Source organism: Bidens hawaiensis, unplaced genomic scaffold (genome assembly GCF_021521415.1).
Source record: "Bidens hawaiensis isolate Kalapana, Puna unplaced genomic scaffold, B.hawaiensis_p1.1 tig00045414_1, whole genome shotgun sequence".
NCBI lineage: Eukaryota > Viridiplantae > Streptophyta > Magnoliopsida > Asterales > Asteraceae > Bidens > Bidens hawaiensis.
Window position 1 is genome coordinate 35759 of NW_027498081.1, and position 8225 is coordinate 43983.

An 8225-nucleotide genomic window follows, 5' to 3' on the forward strand; every position below is an offset into this window, starting at 1 on the left:
AAGGTCTAAATTTGTTATGATTAAGACTAAACTAATGGGAAAATTCCGTATTTATATTTTAAAAGGTAAGACGATTTATTTTGACATTTAGCCTTAAGTAAAAAATTAAAAATGGTCAAATATAAGAAAATAGAAATCGTGTATTTTCCATAAGCAATTATATATATTATTTTTTTATTATTCAAAATTCTAAAACAATTTCCATCGGAAGTTCAATGTTTAACCAATATGTTTTTAATTTTTTTAGTTATGACGAAATTATTTTCAAAAGACATTTAATATAAGATTCACATATGTTAACATAGAAAAAACAAAAATTATTCATATAAAAATGAATTAATTTACATGGAATTATGTAACCTACGTAAAATAACAAATAATTGTAAATTAAAAACTAAAATACATTCGTAATGAACGAAACAACCACAATCAACCTATTTTTCATCAAATACTCATTCCACGCAATTAGCCAAGCTACCAAGTTGGGAGTCAGAAACTGAAATTATTAAAGATCAATTAATGTTAAATATAAAGAATTATTAAAAATCAATTTAGTAAGAATTAACAATGGATGTAACCAGGATAATAAAGAGAATAATTCCAATAACGAAATAAATCAACCATATTTTCGTGTTACAATAAATTTTTTTACAAGAATTATTATTTAAAGATTGTATAATTATTTGTATAATGAATATAAATTTTTTGTTTATAGAAATCAAAATTATGGGACATGATTACCAAAAGTTAGGTGACATTTTTAATTCTTTAAATTGTTAATATTTGTTAAAGCTGTTAATAAATTGTTATACGGAAATCAAAATTAGTGGAATATTATTACCAAACATTAAGGCCAAACGTAGTGGATGAGAAAGTGGGCGAATTTGGGCGATTTTAGGGTGGAACACCGGCCCCGTGGGCGAAATTTGGGCGAAATTGGGCGGGGGCAGGGTTAGTTTATCGCCTGCGAGATTGATTAATAATAATATAATAATAATAATGTTACCGTTGGGTAACGGCTAAATATAAAAAAAAATAATTTAAACTTAATATATATATCAAACTTTATCTAACCATTTTCACCCTATCATAAACAAACTCAAACATAAAAATACCAATCGTTTTTATTATTTTCATACTTCTTCAAACTCAATGAGTTCCCCGGATTCCACGAACTCTGCCGAGATTTTGGATCAATTAATAAACGAGAGTCGAAGGATTCATCAGATTCACCGACAAGTGGCGGAAGAGCATTTAGAGGTCACGAACGCGGTTCGGGCCGTCGCCAATAACATGGTGTCCGGCTCTGCTCCATCTACGGCACCACGTAGACGGTCATATATCCTTCGGGATCGTACGTAAGCGAACGCTCGTTTGATGGAGGACTACTTCGACGACACACCTACATTTAACGACGCTATGTTTCGACGTCGTTTTCGGATGTCCAAGCGTTTATTTTTGCGCATCGTTGGTGATATGGAGCGGGAGTATGAGTATTTTCAACAGAAACCCGATGCAAGAGGATATTTAGGATTCTCCGGCATCCAAAAGTGTACTTCGGCTCTACGCATCCTCGCATACGGCAACACGACCGATATCAATGACGAGTATTTAATGATGGCTGAGAAAACAACGAGAGATGCGTTGGAGAATTTTTGCATCGGTAATATTTAAATTGTTTGTATTAACTATTGTTTTTAATATAAATATTGTTTAATAATTTATTTGTATAGGGATAATACAATTATACTCTCTTCGTTATCTGAGGATTCCTACTTCAAACGACTTGACTCGCATATATGATGTACACGAAAGCAACCATTCTTTTCCAGGCATGATCGGGAGTATAGATTGCATGCATTGGGAGTGGGCCAACTGTCCATCCGCATAGCGAGGTCAATACACTCATGGTGACCATGGAGTGCCAACGGTTAGTCTTCAAGCCATTTGTTCACACGACCTCTGGATTTGGTCAGCCTACCTCGGCTCAATCGGGTCCAACAACAACATAAACGTTCTCAACGCATCACCCGTGTTAGAGTATTACATCAGTCGTAGCATACCGGTCTTACCGTTTTATGTCAACGATACCTTCTATCGTCACGGATACTATTTGGGAGATGAGATATATCCAGAGTACTCGATCATCGTCAAGACGTTTCCAGACCCTATCGATGAAAAAAAAGATTATTTTAAGAAGAAGCAAGAGTCTGCGAGAAAGGATATCGAGAGGTGTTTCGGGGTTCTAAAAAAACGTTGGCATTATGTGAAAAACCCTTGATGTGTATGGACGCTGGCAAAAATGAGCGATGCCATGTATACGTGTATCATATTGCATAATATGATTTTAGAAGACGAGGGAAAAACAATATGTCAACACTATATACCAGGAAGCGTTCCAGAACAGTTCCTTGAATCAACCCAAGACCAACGAACGTATAACATTCACCAGCTCACGTCAAGTGATATACATAACCAACTGAAGGCGGATTTGGTTCAACACATGTGGGATAATCGTTCCGCTGAGGAGGACGAAGACGAGTACGAGGACGAAGACGAGTACGATGACGAAGACGAGGAGGAGGACAATGACGACGACGGGGACGAAGACGAAGATGAAGACGAATAGATTAGTTTTTTTATAGAAATTTTTATGTGTATTTTTATTTTGGTGTGTTTTTATATTATAATTTATTTTTATTATTCGTGTATTTTTTTTAGTTTATGTATTTTTTGTATTTATTTTTTAATTTTAATACATTTTTATTTAATTATTTAAATAAATTGGTTTTTATTTAATTAGTTTAATTATAAAAAAGAAAATAATAAAAAAACAAACTGTGCGCCCAACTTGTAGCCCCTACACCATTACACCCCAAAAACAAATTTCCACTCCATGCTGACTGGGCGCCACGTGTCATAATTCGCCCTCAATTGTAGCCCCTACACTACACATGGCCTAAGTGTTATTTAATTATTTGTTACCTATTTTAAAATGGGTGTCTGTCAAACCTCCTGTTTGTTCTATACAAACCAGAAGATTAGAATGTGAATGTGAAGCATCAAATGATTGATTTTACAAAACTTGAGTTTTTGGACATTCGGAAATTAGCTTTAATTATATATATATATGTGGTTTGGATCAAATACAAATTAAATTAACGTGCTAAATGTGAGAATTTTGTATATTAATTATGTAATTACATCATTGAGTAATTATGTAATTGCTCTACTTGATTTTCATTTTTAGCACGCTAATTTCATTTGTACGTTAACTTTTCTACACACACACACACATATATATATAACTGGACTAAATATATTAGTTTCCTAAATAACAATAAAAAAGGTCAAAGTGATACAAATTCTTAGTTTACATGATTTAGATCGCTACACATACCTGATCACATGAAGAGTATTCAAATTTAAAACCAAGTCTTTTTTTGTAAACAACCTTCATGTGTACTTGAACTAAATCATTCATATGAATCCTTAAATAAGATCTCTTACTGGATGCTCACATAACGAACAATGAGGAATCTAATAATTAGTCAAATTAGGCGTATTAGGAACAAAAATCACAAAATATAAACATACTTTATTAAATAACAAACAGATTAAACATCATATCAATTAACTGATAATTAAAAAAAATCATACCTTTAAACCCTAAATAGATTAAAACATAAATCGATTAATATGAATCGATCAAAAATCAAATCTATTAACAGTGAGTACAAAAAAAATCATGCAGTTAAACCCTAAATCCAATAACAGTGAATCGATTTGTTGTTGTTCTTCACAAAAATCGATCAACCACTAAAATATAAATCCTACCTGATAATTGAAAACAATGAACAGATTTGATGTTGTTTGGATTATGAAACCGATAAATCATGAAGAACCGGTTATAGATGAGGCGAAGAATCTGGTTTCAAACGATGAGGAGCGTTATGATTTTTGAACGAAGCGTGTGCCTTTTAAAGAAGAAACGATGAACTACTTTATTTTTGTAAACCTAGTATATTAGTAAGTTTTTGAATTCTAATAAGAATTAGAATAATTAATACTATAATTACATTAATAAGTTACAAAAACATATAAGTTAATATCATTGATTTAAAATTTATTGTGAATATGTGGAAATTATATGTATGAAAGATGGATGACATAGATGCCTATATGAACAGCTTAGAAGGACATATGTATAAAATAGTGTTGTTTTAATAGATTAGTTAGATACCCTAGTTTTAAAAGTGCTTACCGTTGAGTTTGGATTATCTGAAAGTTTTTCGTGCAAACATTTTTCTTACTTAAAAACAATTGACTAAGTTAAATGTTTCATTTTTCAATAATGTTTAACTAAAATCATTAATAGGTGACATAGGAGGTCAGGAGTTCAAAGTACAAACCCTAGAGTATAATTTTTTTTATTTGAACGACTAAATCACAAACTCATAATATTAGTACATGCTCTATTATTGGATTTTTTTCAGTCATAATATTAGTACATGCTCTATTATTGGATTTTTTTCGTTCTACAGGCCATGCCCACCTATTTCATACCTTAACCATATTACCACCCCACAAATTAGGCGTTCAAAATAAATAAACAAATAACTAAAATCATTAGACATTCATTTTTTCCTTAATTCATTATTATTATATTTATTTATATATAATAATTACAAACTTTGGTGCCGTTAAGTGTCGATTGGCCCACTTCGTGGCACCGTATTGATCCTTGAATTTTGTTTTTGTTTTTTAGTTTTTTAGTTTTAGATTCGGCACCATTACAGACATAACGGAATCGAACGAATTTGCGTAGACTCACTGCATTTGTTTTAATTTCGATATCATAACCAATGTGACAGAAATCAACCGAATTTGAGTAGACTCACCACCTCAACTTCGGGGATCGACAATGCTCGGATCTTCCCAGTGCTCAAGTGTTACCGACTGACGCCACTCAATTGATCACCTCAAATTTTATATGTTTTTGTTTTATTCTTGGTTTTTAGTTCCGCTATCATAATGCACTTTACCGAAACGTACCGACCGAATTTGCGTCGACTTATCACCTCAACGCCCTGGACCGAAAATGTTTGGGTTTATCATCGCCCGGATTTTACCAACCTGCCCAACGCAACGCACTGGGTATAACAGTAGCTTTATATAACCCACAATAAATTCGTTATAACTTTAGGGTCTGTTTGGTATGACGTAATAGAATGAACGAATGAATGGAATAGAGAATGTAATGGAATGAACAAAGGAATGAAATGAATCATTACCATTCCATTATGTTGTTTGTTTACCACAAAGGAAAGAAATGAATAATCATTTTACTATTATTTTATTATTAAGTAGTAAACTATACACACATATTTTTTTGTTAATTAATGGGACGATAATAACATAATGCGATATAATAATAAAAAATATAATAATTATTATAATTAAATAATAGTCATACCATAAGAAATTAATAATAATAATAATAATAATTTTTGACCATTTCATTCCATTCCTTGAAGGAATGAAAAAAAAAAGCACCTCCTCTGACTAAGAAATGAAAAATGTTATATATGGAAGGATTTTCATTCTTTAGTAATAATTCATTCCATTAATGAAGACAACCAAACATGTTTTATTTTATTCATTTGGAATGATTCATTCCATTGCGCCTACCATTACTTCATACCAACGCTATCTTAATTTGTATTTATTTTATACATTTAACCTGCTAAAGAATAAAGATAATTTGTCTTAATTTCTCTTACAACATCTCCGTCACTTAAGAAATTTCATCAAACTAGTTGCAACTTGCATTCTGAGAAGATTCAAGTATGCTTCATTCTAGCTATAACCTTAAATAATCACACAGCTGGGGTACCATAGGTTAGGTTAGAAGTGAGGAGCTGAAGTTGGCGAGCTCGAACCACAACCTGAAGCCGCGCAAGAGCATGCATACGCGCCTCGAACTACTGCTTGAAGCCTCACCAAACTCCTTAATGCCTTATACGCCCTCCGTGCCTATATAAGATACAATATTAATCATAATTATATAAAAAAACGACTAATTAGTTTTAGTATTCACAAAGTCTAGCGGCACAGTTTATTGCCCGTTTGTCTTTCATTTCGGTGTAAACACTACCAGCTTTAATAAAAAAATGAAATGACAAATAATATTTAAGGTGCACAAACGTACAAGATGGCGTCGAAAGCAAGCTTGAATCTTAGTGGCTGCAGCGGTTTCTTTGAGCGACGCACCATCACCTTCACATACGTGCTCATTGGTGATGGTGGCAGGGGTTGATGGTGGTGGCGGTGGTTGTTCTTGAGAAAATGTTGTATTGGTTGTGTGGAGTACTATGTTGGTCTCAGAAGGACGTGGAGATGACCGGAGAAGCCTTCTTCGGATAATCCCAAACCAAGATTTACGTGTTCTCGCCATCAAAGGTTGCGAGTTTGCTATAGATTAATCGTGCGGTCTAAAACATGAGCAGCCGGTGTTTATATATATATAGTAGTGAATATGGGTTTGAAGTAGTAGACGTAAAGAGTGGAGATGTGCGCACCATATACAAGTTTTGGCCATACGTTGAGAACGTGAGGGCATGAATTATGACCTGGTCCCAGGAAAGCGATTGTGTGATTAATTAAATATCAAAGTTTACTTCAATATAAAACGGGTCGGTTTGTGTCTTCTGCTCTATGTATATATTTAATCTTATTTTTCAAGTAACAAATAACTATAGCATATCTCCCGCATCAGATTTCAAATCTAACTCAAAATTTTATTTTTCTCACAACACAAAACTCTATATTTCCACGCACATCACACATAACACCTATTTTTACATTTAATTTTAAACTTAATCATATTATCTATATAAAAAGTTTCTATTTATTTATTTTTAATATATATAATAAGGATATTATTTTAAAATAAATAAAAATTTAAAAATAAAATATAAAATAACAGATAAAGCATCCAAAAACTTAAAAGTAAAGTGTCTTTGAACCTAAAAATAAAACATACATCACCTCCCATTTGATGCGGGCATCAAAATTATTATCCTTTTCTCTTTGGTACGTTATTCAGTTGGGTTGGGACTTGGAAGATTTAACACAATCTAGGAAGGATGTGTCGTTGGGACGAATATTCTTTGAGTATAGATTCAATCGTCCATTTCATCTCGATGTGTCGTTATGGACCACAAAAAACGGTCGGCATTGGAAATGGGCTTAGTGGAGACCACATAGTTGATTTACTTTTTGAAAATTTCCCTAATTCTTCTGATCCAGATAGATGGGTTTGGTCCTTTTAACGATAACTCTAAAGCCACTATTAAAGTTATAAGGAGACACGTGGACCTATGTACATTCCCGGGTAGTACATTTCAAACTAGATGGAATACTTTGATCCAAAAGAAGGTTAATATATGTGCGTGGCGTATTCTGTTGGAACGAATCCCGAGAAGATGGAATCTTAGTAAAATTGGAATCGATTAGGTATGTGGATGTTACATGTTGAGTGGTTGAAAGAACGTGTTTTTAGTGTTTAATATCATGCATTTTAGTTATTTATTTACATCGGACATGAGTACTTTGAGTTCTTTTACATTTGCAGGTGAAAGAAGCTTAAACAAGCTAGATGTCATGTTAACAATGATGGAGATGTGTTAAGAATTTGAGAAGTTTGGGAGTGTAAGAGAGCCAAAAGGCTAATCGGTATTGACAAGAATGAAAAAAAAACCACAAGAGTTGGGTTAAGGCATTGCCTACGCCCTACATTTTTTGTGTTACGCGGGAGCACTTTCAAGAGCATAAGTATCATATGCAAATTGAGGGGCGACGTAAAGTGAGCCAAAGAAGGTTAATATATGTGTGTGGCGTATTCTGTTGGAATGAATCCCGAGAAGATGGAATCTTAGTAAAATTGGAATCGATTAGGTATGTGGCTCAGTGGCTGTTACCTATTGAGTGGTTGAAAGAATGTGTTTTTAGTGTTTAATATCGTGTATTTTAGTTATTTATTTATATTGGACATGATTACTTTAAGTTCTTTTACATTTGCAGGTGAAAGAAGCTAAAACAAACTAGATGTCATTTTAACAATGACCAGTGCCGACTCCGAGAAGGCGAAAAATATTTTGGGCCAAAGGCGAAATTTTTTTTGGGCCTTAAGTAAAAGAAACATTTGTTTGGGTTTAAACAAT

The 8225-nt window shown here is 33.0% G+C and overlaps 2 pseudogenes; one reads left to right on the top strand and one right to left on the bottom strand.

The window, feature by feature from the left end:
- The first annotated feature begins 1152 nt into the window (after positions 1–1152).
- On the top strand, positions 1153–4382 carry LOC143595649 (uncharacterized; annotated as a pseudogene).
- Positions 4383–5879: 1497 nt separating this feature from the next.
- LOC143595651 (protein IQ-DOMAIN 20-like) lies at positions 5880–6464 on the bottom strand (annotated as a pseudogene).
- Between the last annotated feature and the right edge of the window lie 1761 nt (positions 6465–8225).